Raw genomic sequence first — 16,471 nt, forward strand, 5'->3', positions numbered from 1 at the left:
AAAGACACCTGATGTTGATCTGTAGCTTCCACACAATCACAGGGATGAGCATAACCCATGTGTGCACATATGCACACTCCCTTCAACACATATGTGTGCTCACACATACACAGAAAAGTAAGATAGAAATAAAGAGAAATCAAGATCTCTTGATTTCTTGATTCAGCACTGTGCATGCAGTGGTCCCACAGAAACTCTCTGGGGAAGGCACATATATGTGATCAAAGGTCCTCCCTGGCCCAGGACCTTACTGATGAACGATTGCATTGGTGGTGACAAGCGTGGACTATGGGAGTCAGTGTAGGCTACTTCCTTAATCTCAGTTGCATTTTGCAAAAATAGAATATGAAAGTCAGACCAGCCTGCAGGCATGTTAAAGCACATTTACTATTCGAAGCTCTGATTAAACATTTTTTAGTCTATTTCACACATTGCTCTGAGCAACTAGTCAAATCCCCAAATCTACTTCTTCCTATAGTAAAGTTTCTGCTATTTTATGTGAGCTCTCTTAGGGTCTTTCTTGAACTATGTCCAGTATTTGTCAAACAAAATATCTACAGAACAATCCCCTTTAGTGATCAAGATGAAAGTGTTGTGTTACTAAAACTTCAGCATTAGTTACTTCTGCAATTTCCAGGAAATAGCTACTAGAAAGGATTTCCTACCAGGCCTGGTTCTTAAAAGCTTGTCTTGCTACTGTCTGCCTGCCAGGGACAAAGAGTTCACAAATAAATGGGAGCAAGTCATTACCACAAGGAAAACAAGTTAACAAGGATAACTCTATGAAGGTAGGTATATAACACTCTACATAGGACTCACCCACCATGATCTAGAGTCTAGAAATTTAAGTCTGGTTTTCACCACAGGGACTGTGTTGATAAGCCCATCTCAAGAGGAATCTCATACTCAAGGCATGTGCTCATGCCTATCAAGCAAATTCTGTCTGTCTCTAGATTAGTAAAGTATGATTTGCCACCTTACCCCAATCCCCCAGTGATACCCTGGCAAGCCAGGAGTGTGTGTTGTATCAGAGACTGCCACAGACATGCAAGGCACTCAGATCCACAGACACCCTGGCCAATGTGATTCACCACTTACAGAGGGAAGGCAGCGCAGAATGTCCCATCTTCCAACTGCTGAGTCATTCTGCTGTGAGCTATTTAAACAGAGGCTTCCAGAAGACACACACTCAGCACTCCACTTAGACAATGCGCAAGCTTCCAGCTTGGGTTGCCAGAGCTAACGCTGTTCTGTTTCATCCTCTTTTCTCCATACTGTCTGCCTCATTATGGGGGACTACTGGCTCCTTAACTAGGTAAAGAGTGTTCAGCTAATACACAGAGGACCTTAGCACCTGAGCTATCCAATTCCTCTTCCAAATATTCGAATGGCAACAATGTCTTTTTCTGATTTTATTTTTCTTTAAAAAAAAAAAAAGTCTTCAACATTAACAAACATTATTTGAGCACCCATTGAAGGGTATGCATGGAGGTACAGAAATAGTTGATTAAAAGACAAGTAAGAGTTAAAGAATTTTCAACTGAGGAATAATGAATGGCTGAGAAGCACCTAAAGAAATGTTCAATATCTTTAGTCGTCAGGGAAATGCAAATCAAAACAACCCTGAGATTTCACCTCATTTACAGTCAGAATGGCTAAGATCAAAAACTCAGGTGACAGCAGATACTGTTGAGGATGTGGAGAAAGAAGAACATTCTTCCACTGCTGGTGGAATTGCAAGCTGATACAACACCTCTGGAAATCAGTTTGGCGGTTCCTCAGAAAATTGGACATAGTACTACCAGAGGACCCAGCTATACCACTCCTGGGCATATACCCAGAAGATGCTCCAACACATAACAAGGACACATGTTCCACTATGTTCATAGCAGCCTTATTTATAGTGGCCAGAAGCTGGAAAGAACCCAGATATCCCTCAATAGAAGAATGGATACAGAAAATGTGGTACATCTACACAATGGAATACTACTCAGCTATTAAAAACAATGAATTTATGAAATTCTTAGGCAAATGGATGGAACATGAAAGTATCATCCTGAGTGATGCAACCCAGTCACAAAAGAATACACATGCTATGCACTCACTGATAAGTGGATATTAGCCCAGAAGTTCGGAATACCCAAGATACAATTCATAGACCACATGAAGCTCAAGAAGAAGGAAGACCAAAGTATGAATACTTCGGTCCTTCTTAGAAGGGGGATCAATATACCCATGAGAGGAGATACAGAGTCAATGTGTGGAGCAGAAACTGAAGGAAAGGCCATCCAGAGATTGTCTCTCCTGGGGATCCATCCCATATACAGTTACCAAACCTAGATACTATTGTGGATGTCAACAAGTGCTTGCTGACAGGAGCCTGATATAGCTGTCTTCTGAGAGGCTCTTTCAGGGCGTGACAAATACAGAAGTGGATGCTCACAGCCATCCACTGGACTGAGTACAACGTCCCCAGTGGGGGAGCTAGAGAAAGGACCCAAGGAGCTGAAGGGGTTTGCAGCCCCTTAGGAGGAACAACAATATGGACCAACTAGTACCCCCAGAGCTCCCAGGGACTGAACCACCAACCAAAGAATAGACAAGGAGGGACTCAAGACTTCAGCCACGTATGTAGCAGAGGATGACTTTGTGGGACATCAATGAGAGGAGAGGCCCTTGGTCCTGTGAAGGCTTGATGCCCCAGTGTAGAGGAATGCCAGGACAGGGAAGCAGGAGTGGGGGTGGGTTAGTGAGCAGGGGGAGGATGGGACAGGGGGCTTTCGGAGGGGAAACGAGGAAAGGGCATAACATTTGAAATGTAAATAAAGAAAATATATAATAAAAAAGTGGGGCATGAAATTAGAAGGGACACAGAGGAGTAAAGGTCTGGAGAAGGGAGAAGAGAGAAATGGTAGATGGTTATGATCAAAATTTATTGTATAAACAAATTGAGTCTCCTAAGTTTGTCTCAATTAAAACTTTCAAAGAATGAATTTTAAAATATTATTTAAAATATATCTGGCTAGTCTACCTCAAACAAAAGAGAGAGAGAAGAGTAAGTGAGAGATCTTGCTGAGTGTGCTGGTGCTCGTCTGTAACTTCAGCATTTGGGAGAGATTCCTTGTGCTTTGTAGCTCACTGGCTAGTGAAGACTATAGTCAGCCAACCACAGTACATGATATGCCGGTTCTGAGACAGGTGGGCACAGGATCATGATGTCAATGACGCTCTGGACCTGCTTTCGGGAGGAGGGAAGGGGGAGGACTCCTACTGTTCACATTTCCATCTGCGAATAAATGAATGTCCTGTAGGAACATATGCAGAGAGGCATCAAAGGGAACACAGGAGATGGGAGTTTCTGAATGTCTTTTCAGATCTTATGGGGATGTGTGTTTCTCCACGATGTCCAGCCTTTGCCTGGTTTGACCTTGCTGTGCCAGATCTTGCTGCTGTGAGTGCTGCTGCTGGCCCCGCCCACACTCATCCTTTAGGCACTTCGTTCTGTGTGTCAGATGAGGACTCCTTTCCCATTTGCTTGCCATCCACAAGCAGTGCTGTCCAGCCCAGCCAGCTGGCTTTGGCTTCGAAAACTGCCTGGCCTATTTCCCCACCAGTCTGTTAAGGAGTCCAACATGCTACTTGATGTCACATGTGTTGCAGGTGTTGTGGATAAAATTGCTACCGGAGCGGGATGTAAATGATGTCATTAGGCAAGACGGGACTTGGCATGCCCATGTGTGTCCAAGTGCTGTTCCTATCTCCCGGTGAAAAGATGTTGTAAATAAAGAGAACAAGCACAAACTGATCTGAAAGACTGAGCACAAGCAAGGAGCTGTCCTGGGCACTATGTAAAAGCTTGCAATTCTCATGGTAATACTGTCTTTGTGTTAGAAACCTGTTCTACAGATTGAGGAAATGAAGGCTCAGACAGGTTCAGAGACTTTTGTAAGGTCCTACAACTCCACAAATCCCTTTACACACTCTCTCTCTCTCTCTCTCTCTCTCTCTCTCTCTCTCTCTCTGTCTGTCTGTCTCTCTCTCTGTCTGTCTCTCTCTCTCACACACACACACACACACACTCATAACCCACTCACTCACATACACCAACTCACACACACACTCACGCACATTTACACTCACACATACACTCAAACACACACACAGAACTGAGGACAGCAGCCAAGGCTCTGCATATACTAAGAACTATATAAACAGTCACAGATTACTGTTTATCTTGAATCTGAACACAAATCAACGTGTTCTTTAAACTTTGGACTGGTTTACAGCAGGAACCATGAGATATTAGCATTGTAATAAGATTTCTGATTCCAGCCTGATTATCAGTTTTCTAGGAGTCAAACAAACATAGGGCATTTAGCCTGGGCCTATGAAGTCGTGTTCATAAACATGCTATCAATCTAAATACATTGGCTTGGAAGGAAGCAACAAAGAAATACTAACATAAAGGTCATCAGATAAAAATGTGGTTAAATATATGTGCATTCCTAGAACTACTGATGTTAAACAATATGGCACACACTAGGAGAAAGATGTGGAAAAGTATGCCTGCTTTTGTGACTTGTGGATAACTGCTGAATTTTTTTTCCTTGGGCTTAAAAACAATTTACAACGTTGCCAACAGCATTCAGTACATTCAGAACAGGATCGTTTCGCCCGGAGCTGACCGAAGGCCTTGCTTGGGACAGCATCGAGGACGGCTGTCCAGCAGACAGGGGAGTATGCCAGGTTCAGCAAGTGAAAAGCCAAGCAGGGCCATTTTAAGTAACACAGCTTATGTAAGTGAGAGCTAACTGTCTCGCTGGAAGTGGGTCAGATAGGAGCTGGGAGAGCTGGAGCCCTTTTGACCCCAGTGAAACCTACAGAGAGCTTTTCCTTTGCATCTCTTTTGAATGTGACCCTGGAAGGAAAGAAGCAATGTCAGAGTTCAGTTCAGGCCTCTGTATTTCCCACCCTCTTCTTGATTCCAAATGGTTTTCTTTCTCCCTTTCTTCATTTTAATCTGCTAAACTAACTGAGACAATTTGATAGAGTTTGATAACGTTACTGCTGGGAACAGGGAAAAAAAAGTATGGGATAAAGAAAGATCCTTTTTGCTTCTCACAGCTGTGATTCAGTTCTGACTCAAGAGGAAGTGTGCCACCTACTGAATCACAGAAACCACTTCCTGTGGCTGTTTGGTTTATTCGGGAGGCACCAAGCCAGGCCAGGGACTGCCCTGCCCTGACCCTTGCCTGGCTTTCCAGAGCCAAGGCGTTCACAGCTTGAGGTGGTTTGGCCGGAGACTCTTGAGAACATTACATATTAAATTACAAGGGTTTCGTTCCCTAGCAAGGAGTCTTTAGCAACATGAAAATGAGCGTGTGTTATTTGCAAACCATCTGAACCATTACTCAACCTGAATGTCCTAACTTTTTGCAAGGTATGTATTCTGGATGACCGCTCTCCAGTCCAGCTGAATCTACTTAGTTTTTCCTGCGGGCGGCTTGGGCAGTCTGAAGGGTGGCACTAGCTGCATGAGTCTTCATGGGAACCCTTTAATCAGTGAAGCAACTCTGGGCTTGTTCTCATTTGTCCCTGTGTTTGAGCAAGTGCTCAACCCATGTATGCAGATGGGTTGGGGTTCAGTGGTGGGTGGGAACCACACAGTGTTGCCTTTAGAGCAGAACTGGGCTCTGCCACAAGAAACAGGGCTCTGGCTGACCTCCGGAGCTCACATTTGACTCAACTTTGCATGAAAGAGCCCCCAAGCACCTTCTTTAGTGAAGAGACATAGAGAAGAGGGAAAGGAGGGATGGAGGTAGCCTCAACATTATTTTTTGCTGTATTTGCAGGTGAAAATAGGAACATTAGTAGTTTGGTTCCATAATGTCATCTCCAAACAGACTAAAGGTTTTTTTTGTTTTTGTTTTTGTTTTTTTTAATCCTAGGTGGGTTTAAGATTCCACAGTGCCAGCATTATACAATGTGTACAGTTCCTGAAGGGTGGTTCTGCATGTAAATCAATACTAGAGATCCCGAGGAGGAGCACTTCTGAGGGTTAAAGGGCTTCTTCCCCCAGAATGCATAAGAATCCCTAATGGCACAGAACAGATCACAGATTGTGCCTCTGTCCTCCCCTGCTCTGCTGATATGTGAAAGAATGCCTGCAAACCCCTGTAGTAGGCAGTGAACAATCTGCCCCTGTCAGCCAGCTCCTCTGAGGAGTCTGTTACACAATGTCCAGAATGGTGCTTGCACCTGTCCCATAAGGGGTTGTTTTCTTTGTGTCCCTTTTTATTATCATTGCCACTTCCTCATCTTCTCCCATGATTTCAGTTGTTCCTGATAAGGCCAGAGAGTTCCTCAGGGTATGATTGATAATCTATGGTTAATGATGGAATTCTGTGACTGCACTCTCTCAGCCTGTGTAAACTTGTGCATTTCTTTGGAAAAATGATAAAAAAATATATATTAAAAGTGACCATATTTTGAAATGTCCTGTCAAAAAGATATTATCCAAATTACATGCAAAGTGTTTACCAATTAAATACATGTGAGTAATATTTTTCCAAATTATAATATTCAACCTCTTAGAAGGTATATGTAATCTAAACCAGATCATTTTTTCTCTTGCTCTAAGGCTACTCTCTACACATTTGACATAAAGAGGAGATGGGGATCTGCCCCTCTGTCTCTCAGGTCAGTTTAACACCTGCCACACTTTCTGCTTCTTCTTCCCTATCATGTCATTTGACTCAAAAAAGCATGCAGACTATATTCTATAACTTGGGCTTTCAACGTCTAGACAATCCGAACATTGTTCATTAAGTATTCTCCTAACAACAACAGCAGGAAGATAAATTGATTTGTAATAATCTCAGGAGCCTGAGGACAATTCTTAAACCTTCATCTGTGTGTGCAATTTTGTTAGTTCCTATTGTTTTTATTAATCATCCTGTAATCTAGTATGTAACACCTGACCTATAGTAAATGCTTAATAACTTTCTTATTAATAACTTTCAGCATTTACTCTCCAAATACCAAAAAAAAATACTCTGTTTTCTAAGTTTTAAAAAACATTTATATGAAGTACTCACATACATATATCATCAGGAAAGAATATGTTTTCTGTCATTAATTCTTTTTAACAAGGTCTCATGGAGCCCACACTGGCCTTAAACTCTGAAGCTCACTGCTAAGATTGCATATGTGTGCCAGCACAACTGGTTTAGCATGTTACCCAGGATGGAACCCAGGATGGAACCAGGCCTTCATCCCTGCTAGTCAAGCACTCTACCTACCGAGCTATACCACTAGCCTCTAAATGTTTTATTATGTTACTTTTGGTTCAATGTCACAGAAAATTATATTGAACTCTTGACCAATCTATTTTTTTCCATTGGAATATTGGCCCAAATAAGAAATAACATCAAGGAAAAATTATCCTTTGGCAGGAAAAATGTCCTTTCTGAATTCTTGTGTGTTTTGTTTTGATTTTTCCTTAGTGACTGGAGGCCAGTTTCAATCCATTCCGGCCCAGATTCCAAATTTTCAATCTGGTTTTCCTGAATACAGACTGAGTGCCAAGAATGAGACAATGAGACAGAATCACCACCAACACATTCACATTCATACACAGATACACAAGCACACACGCAGAGATACATAGACACACACATAAGAGTCACATAAAGATACACACAAAGACACACACAGAGACACACAGATATACACACAGATACACAGAGATACACACAAAGGCACACACAGAAATGTAGAGATATATACAGATACACACACACAAATACACAGAGATACACACAGAGACACACAGAAACACAGAGGTACATACAGATATACATACAGGATACATAAAGAATGATACATACATATGCACACAGAGATACACACACAGAGAAATGCAGAGATACATACAGATACACACAGAAATAAACATAGACACACAGAGATATACAGATACATACACAAAGAGAGACACAGACATACACAGATATACACAGAGATAGACAGAGAAACACATACAGACAGGTACATACAGATACAAACAAACACACACAGAGATACACACACACACACAGATATACACAGAATTAGATACAAGCACACACAGACTCACACAGAGATACACAACTATACATGGACATATACAAAGATACTCATAACCACACAAAGCATACACAGATGCACAGAAACACCGAGACATCCACATCCACATACAGAGATACACAAAGGTACACACTCAACACACACACACACATGCATGAGTGCTACCAGAGTCCCAGGTGTGTCTGCTGATTTGCATGTTTCAATTCCTTCTAATATTTACCCTCCAATCATGCAGTTTTCAGCTTTCGAATGAAACTTTTCTTTACATCACTAGATGCTATCCATGCATTTTTCTCTGAAGTGATGATCAGCATATCCCAATCTCTAAAATCCACTGTCCTGAAACTATTCATCAAAAGAAGACAATTAACATCATTTTCACTTTTTTTTTTGAGTCAGGGTGTCACCAGTCAGTCTAGTCACTACATACCACAGGCTGGCCTCAGACTCATAACAATCCTCCTCGGCTCATTTTTCTGAATAGCTATAGAAATTAGCTACTAAGTCCTACTCTCTATGGTTTTTCCATTTGACATTTTCAGTGTTTGGAGTAAAGCAATGACTATAATTATCAAACAAACAATGATTTTGTATTAACCTAGGAATAAAAAAAGAGAGGAAATATTTTTGGCAACCTGAATAGAATCACATGTTTAGTGTGGTGGGTAGCAATTTGCTGAAGGATGCAGTTGACAGCAGTACCCTGAAGGATGCAGTGGATAGCAGTACCCTGGAGGATGCAGTGGACAGCAGTGCCCTGAAGGATGCAGTGGATAGCAGTGCCCTGAAGGATGCAGTGGATAGCAGTACCCTGGAGGATGCAGTAGACAGCAGTGCCCTGAAGGATGCAGTGAATAGCAGTACCCTGGAGGATGCAGTGGGCAGCAGTGCCCTGGAGGATGCAGTGGACAGCAGTGCCCTGGAAGATGTAGTGGGTAGCAGTGCCCTGGAGGATGCAGTGGACAGCAGTGCCCTGGAGGATGCAGTGGACAGCAGTGCCCTGGAGGATGCAGTGGACAGCAGTGCCCTGGAGGATGTAGTGGGTAGCAGTGCCCTGGAGGATGTAGTGGGTAGCAGTGCCCTGGAGGATACAGTGCATAGCAGTGCCCTGGAAGATGCAGTGGGTAGCAGTGCCCTGAAGGATGTAGTTCCTATGAGTGCCTTGGAGGAAAGGGTGTCCTGTTGGACAGCCAAGAGAACAGATGCCCACAGCAAGTAACATGAGTACCAAGGTAGGGTGAAGCCCAGCTCTGTGTTGAGGCTTCCAGAAGTTTGTCTCATCTGCAATCTGTTTCTTCAGTTATTGACTAGAGATATCAAAACGTGCTGAGTGTTTGTGACTCTCCTTAAGGGTTAACTCACTCTGCTTTCCATAATTCCACAGATCCCGAAACAATGACAGCCAAGTCCCCCCATTAAGGGTGATGCTTACCTTGTATGGTTTCTCCCACCCTAGATTGGAGGAGGGGCACTTTCAAGGGCACATTCAGTCAGACACTGACAATTAAGGTCATTTGTGCCCTCCATAAAGAAGGAAGAATGTCTGACTGTGATCTAGACACTAATCAAATGTTTATTATTTGGGTCCTAGTAACTTTTCTGAAATTAGTGATAATAGTTGACATTTGGTAAATTAGTTGCAAAACTCAGTGTGTGTAAGAATGTGTGTCTTTATGGATGTGCATGTTGTACATACATGTGAAGGTCAGAGGTCAACCTCAGACATCGCTCCTTTAGAAACACCTTATTTTCTCAAAAAGGATCTCTGGCTAGAACCTGGGGCTCCATGGTCAGTCTAGGCAAGCCCAGGAGCCTTCTGTCTCTGCCTCCCAGCTCTGGGTAAAAGTGCAGCTTTTTATGTGGGTGCTGTAGCTTGAATTTAGGTCCTCATGCTTGTAGCAAACATACTTTACTGATAGTTCTCTCCAGCTCTTTCTGTTTTTGTTTTGTTTGTTTGTCTTTTTGAGACAGGGATTTGCTACAAATCTGGTCTTAAACTCATGGAAACCCTCTGACATCAGCCTCCCCAGTCTTTGGATTAAATGTGTGAGCTGCCAAGCTCGGCTACAGTAGGCCATTTATTGGCACATGGAAGTGGGAGTCTGGAGAAATGGCAGATCAGTGACTCCACATTGTCTCAAGGTTCCAAGGACTCGGCACTGTCTTGAAACTCAGTACTGGACAGTTCTTAATGTTAATCCTTTCTGTAGTGTGGCCTCCAGCAGGACACTCTTTACTTTTCAGTAAATGTAATGCAGTAGGAATCCCTCTACAAACTGTGGAAATGTGGGAAATGTTCTCCTTTTTGTTAGCTCAACTTTGGTCAGTTGCTTATGTCCACAAAGGTAGCTATAGGGTGGGTGGTACACAATCATGTGCTAAGCCTTGAGGATTAGCATTATCATCATTTTGGATGAATTAGAGTTTATTCCAGGAGCTTGACACGTCCTGGAACCACATTGCCAGCTACTTAACGAAGAGAAGCAGGCTAGAATTTAGAAAGGCCAACTGCATTGTACTCTGAGTATACAGCTTCAGTAAATGAGCTATGTGATGAAGTGGGAGAGTGGATGGTTTGGCCAGATCTCAAGTGACCCTAGCCACCCTACCATCTACAGGTTCATTTATCTATCTTCTGTGTGTTTTTATGGGAGCTGACAAGACTCCCCAAATGATAAGGAGAAACCACAGCACTAGCTGGTAGGGGCTTTTATTTTACTTCTCTCAACTCTTCCTGCCGTAGGAGGAGATTTTAAACTAGAGATCACAAAGTAGGGTTTTTCTCCAAATGTCATTACCCAGAAACTTGTTAGAAATGTAGAATAGGGCTGGCGAGATGGCTCAGCAGGTAAGAGCACTGACTGCTCTTCTGAAGGTCCTGAGTTCGGATCTCAGCAACCACATGGTGGCTCACAACCACCCATAATGAGATCTGACGCTCTCTTCTGGTGTGTTAGAAAACAGTTACAGTGAATTACACCGGAACGAGCGGGGCCAGCAGAGGTCCTGAGTTCAATTCCCAGCAGCCACACACATGATAGCTCATGGCCATCTGTACAGCTACAGTGTATTCATACTCATAAAATAAATAAAGCTTTAAAAAAAAAAAAAAGAAATGCAGGATAATGTCAGGCATGTCAACTAGACCTGTAAGCCTAATGTTTCCATGGCTGAGACATGGGGATCGTAGATAAGCTCAAGGCCAATTTTCCCTATGTAGTAAGTTCTAGGATAGCCTGGGGCTACCGTGGGAGTGCCTGTCTGGCAAAACAAAGCAAAACCTAAACCCTTGCTTCTGCCCTAGTACTCTTAAATCAGAGCCTCTGGAAGTGGGGTTAGCAACAGACAAGACCAAGCCAGTGTTTAGCAACCACCAGCCCAGCACATTGATGATAAATAGATGTTACTTGTTGGCATTGCTAGAGAAATAAACATATTGACTTCCGTCTCCAGGAGTTCACATCCAGAAAAGCGGCAGGAAGGAAGGCAAAAGTTTTATTTGTTCCTTATATATTCAGAACCACACTGAAGGATACATGCTTTAATGTGATACCAACTAAATATACTCTGAAATGGGTAAGGATTTGAATTTATTTAAGAAATGGAGCTGGGAATGGTTATAGATTGTAAAGTGGCACAGAAAACCTTGAAAGTGTCTACCGTAATGCCCTGAAGAAAAAGTTGACATATCTTTAATAAATTAAAAATCTAATATCATGTGGAAAAAAATCCATCCAAAAATGCTAGCATATTAAGACTTCATTTCTGATCCGTGCTTTCCTGTGGTCCTCCATTTTCTCCTTTTCCCCTCCTCCCCCTTCTCTCCCACCCCTCCCTTCCTCTTTCTCTTATTTCTTCTTCTACATATCTTGTTTCCTCCAATACCACACTCTTTTTTTATTAAAAGAAAGAAAAAAAGAAGGAAAGAAAGAAAGGAAGGAAAGAAGGAAGCAAAGAAGGGAGGAAGGAAGAAAAGGAAAAAGAAAAAAACTTGGACCCAATGGCTGGTTCTGTACCATGGGAAATAAGCCAGCACAGTTGCAGACTTCACAGAGGAAGTGTGACACACACTGGTTAAGAAACCCTGGACTAAATACAGCTATGGTCTGAAACTACAGGCTAAAGAATCTTTGCTAATATATTGAAAAAAAATGTGTACATGTTACCAAAATATATGAACTATCTGTCCTTTTGCTTTCTCTTGCTTAGCATCTCTGAAGCACTGAATACCTATTAGTCACAGGGAAACATCTGTAAGATGTAGCAAGCGGTGTCACCTTCCCTGTGTGGATCACAAGGTTCTTGGCAATCGCTTTCGTACCAGACCAGTGAGTACTGTTTTTCTCCTTTCTAGATGGATAGGCAGAAGCACACTGGAGATAAAGGCCTGGTTCAGCACCACACGTTTCAGTCACCCAATGAGAAACAATGGCTGCCAGTCTTCTCACCCTTCAACAATAAAGAGCTTTCAAGCTCTGGCTGTCAACAAGAGTTCCGGAATGATTACACTGGCTGAAAGACACAATAGGTCCACCCTTCACACCCACAGACTCTCCCTCCAAACTCAAGCAAACCAAGATGGACAGCATTAAGAAATGTACCTGTCCTGAGTATGTCCAAACAATTACCCTATTATGCTCCAAAACAATGTGCTATTTTAACTGTACTATAAGCTGTTAAAATTAAACTAGAGCAGACAGGAGGGCATGCGTACACTACATGCAATACTATGGTACATACAGAAGGTCCCTGAGCCTCTATTGATTTGGGCATCATAAATATGTATCTGCCAATAAGTAGCACATGCTTATACTGACAGAATTGGAGAGGTGTCAGGAGAATCAGGAGTTCAAGGCTGGCGTGGGCTACATGAGACCTTGTCTCATAAAACAAAACAGAACAATTCAAAACCAGTCTGAAGCTAAGGGGCTCACCTAACTGGCTCTAAGCATAAGAGACAAAATAAAATAATGTTTCAGAAAAGAAGGGTCTAAAAGAAAAAAATTAAATATAGCTAGTTATAAAGGGATATTTTTGCACAGCAAAATAAAAGCCAAATTATTTTTCCTTAAGTAGTAATTCTTATCTCTTTTATTGTCATTCATTCAATACATAGTTATTGATTGTGTTCAATGTACCAAACATCTCTATACTAGAAATAGAAATTAATAATTAAAGCTAAAAATATTTATAGTAATAGCTGGCTCAACAGGTATTGATCATTATTGGTGAGCAGAGTAAAATATCAAAAAAGGGTATAAATTAGCTTTGTTTTGATGGTCACATCCATTGATTATGACACAAATAATGTGCCTTGCAGTTCTGTTTTGGGGCTCTTTGGCCATGCCTTCTGCCTGGTAATGTTTCCACAAATGAGAACTACCTGATGCTCACTCTCCCTGTAAATGTTGCTGAAGGTGACAGCACTGGGACTCTTTTCGTTGCTTATTGACATACTAAAAAGATATGTGAAGTCAAAGATATGGTATATTAACATTGTTTTAATGACAATAGAAGTTGTGAATTCTTCCTCTCTGTTCTGTTTGGGGTGGCATGAGACACAGACATATTGGGATTATGTTGGCTCCATCCCATAGATAAGCATTGTTAAGAGGCAATGCTTTAAAAAGGAGTACAGTGTTTTTAATGTCAGGCCACACTAATGACGTGTTCAGATGTGAGGAAATCTTCCGAGGCAGAAAGTAGGAGGGAAGTGTCAAGGCAGAGTGGAGTGATGCAATATTTCTTAGTGTTGGTGTGGTTTTGCAATTTGTTTTTCAGTCTGCTTGGACATCCAAGAAGGAAGGTTCTCATGTGTCAATAAGCACACGAAGTGAAGCTTCAAATCCTCAGAACAGAGCAGCAGAGTTTAAATGTGCATTCACACTCGTATTCATTTCCCCTGATGAGAACTTGGCTAGAGTTAACATTCAGTCTTGAGAAATGCAAATTCTTCTCTGACAGGTTTACTAAGCTTGCCTCATCCACACAATGAACCAGAAATGATGTCTAATCTAATAAGAAAACTTTCTGGTTTCTCCCAAGTCAAACTGGGAACAGGTGAAGGGAAGTTCAGATGTCCTCAGTGGCCAGTGTTTGTCATTTATGTGTACACATCGGGGCATGGCCAGTGTGAAAATGAGAAGCTGCAGTAAGCTTCCGGAAGTAAAGTACAAACTGCTCAGATTGTAAAAGCAAGGTCACTCACCTCTTATAGTCCCAGGCATAACTTCTGCTCTGCTGTTGTGAAATGCTCAAAAAAACAAAACAACTATAACAACAACAACCGGACTCCCATCCCTTTACTTTCTCCCAGGCACCTGTGATCACCTCCCCTGGTATTTATCAGCTATTCCACTCCTTGTGTACAGATGTCTGTCTGCTTCTACATCTAGTCAGCATCCGAGGTATAGTGTTGACATTTCTTTATACTAAGCAAGTTAAAAGACGACAGAGTTCTTAAATGGCATTAAGAATTGGAGCAAGAAAGTCAGCAACTCAGTGAGTGATAGGCGTGCCTCCATGCCTGACAGTTTGGCTACTAGATCCTACAGGGTGCAAGGAGAGAAACATTGCCTGAAAATTGTTCTCTGACCTCTGCATGCCAAATATGCAGATGTTAAATAAATTTCTTTCTAAGATTTTATTTTAAATCATATATACATGTGCTTGTGTGCATGTATGTGTGTCTCTGTGAATGTGAATGTGTGTCTCGTGTGTGTGTGTGTGTGTGTGTGTGTGTGTGTGTGTGTGTGTGCTCATGATAGCACGTATCTTGATCTAGTGTCACCTTATACATAGAGAGACAGTCTTAATTGATACAAGAGCTTGCAGACTTGGCTACTCTAACTAATCAGCTTGCTCTGGGGATCCCAAGCACTGAGATTACAAGCAATAGGCCTCTGCTCCTACACAATATTTACATAGATTCAGAGGACCCAACTCCAGACCTCAAGCTTATGTACCAAGTACATTGCTTGAGACAAGTCTTATGTTATGCTAGGTTATCTCAGGGTATCCTAGACCCCATTCTGTAGCTGAGGGTGACTTTGAACTTCTGATCCTCTAATCTTTGCCTTCCAACTGTTAGGATTACAGGCCAAAACCACTATACTCAGTTTTGTGAGGTACTAGGAATGGATCCCCAGGTCTTTGTACATGCTAGACAAGAACTCTAGTGTACAAGTGTGCCAGTGAAATGTAAAGTGACAAAATATATTATATGTAAATTAAATGCAAATTTACATTTTATTGTCAGTTCCAGAAGCAAGCTTTTGAGATAATCTGCATACCTTGGGGTCCTTCACTATGCATTTTACCAATGTCCTTAAATTTACTATGTTTTCCTATACTATATCATACTAATAGGAACCATAAACATGTTTATTTACTTTAAGTAACAGCCCATTCTTTACAGATTAAGAATCATTCACATCATTTTAAAGCCAGTGCACTTGACAGTTCTGTGCAGGGAAAGAACATGATGACACCAGAATTGTCGTAATGGTACAATGAATCACATGTCAGTAGCAACTTCCATGAGGATTTAAGCTTGTTAGAGTAGTAGATTTGGTATTCGACATAAAACTTGGTCTCCTCTAAATCCCCTCTAGTTTCCAAGGCCATTATTTTCGAATGAATATTGCATGTACTCCTTATATGACATTTATTTCTTCTACATCATACTAGTATAAATGTATAATACATTTTGTAAAGTATATAACTCATTACCAAGTAATAATTATGCAAAGGAAGGAATCTGGTGGGATGAGTGACATGTCAGCACACTCTGCATTGTAAGAGGTTGGTCTTTCGTGGATCCTCTGGATCCAGAAGTAGGAGGCAAAGGTCCAGGGAGCCAGAAACTGCCTGGCAGCACCAACATCCTGGCTGTTGTTCCAGATAAGTTGCAGGTTTTGGCTTTCAGTCTGGACCAAAAATTCAAGTGTGAAAACCAGGACTGGAGCCTCTCCCTTGCAGGAGCCAGGATGCCCCCAGTTCAGCCAGAAGTTAGCATGAGGGTGGAGTGACCCAGCACTCCAGGAGTGGCACTTGTCAGCAGGAAAGCTGCCAGGGCAGTGTCCCAACCACAGAACTGGGCTTGCCCCCAGCCTTCACTTCATTAATATACTGGATTTCTGGGCAGCTGGGCAGAGGCAGAATTAAGCTGTAATTTTCTTGCTACCGAGTCTCTTAGGTCAGTGTTGGGAAGGACGTGCTGGGTAAGAGTCAGGTTGAAGCTTGATGAGATTAGACCTTTCTCCGAGTACCTGAGTACATCTCCTATCCCTTCTTTTGCCTCTCCCATCCTTCCTTGCTTTTTTTTCTTTTCTTTTTTTTTTTT

The 16,471-nt window shown here is 42.0% G+C and overlaps 1 long non-coding RNA gene across 1 annotated transcript in view; it reads left to right on the forward strand.

Annotated features, from left to right (window-relative positions):
- The first annotated feature begins 12,159 nt into the window (after window positions 1–12,159).
- The window catches only part of LOC116083612, a 15,060-nt gene continuing 10,748 nt past the window's right edge, over window positions 12,160–16,471 (forward strand). The window contains exon 1 of the long non-coding RNA XR_004115798.1: window positions 12,160–12,455. This is a non-coding gene — a long non-coding RNA (uncharacterized LOC116083612). The remainder of the gene's footprint in view (window positions 12,456–16,471) is intronic.

The sequence above is a fragment of the Mastomys coucha genome, unplaced genomic scaffold (assembly GCF_008632895.1).
Source record: "Mastomys coucha isolate ucsf_1 unplaced genomic scaffold, UCSF_Mcou_1 pScaffold8, whole genome shotgun sequence".
NCBI classification, from domain to species: domain Eukaryota; kingdom Metazoa; phylum Chordata; class Mammalia; order Rodentia; family Muridae; genus Mastomys; species Mastomys coucha.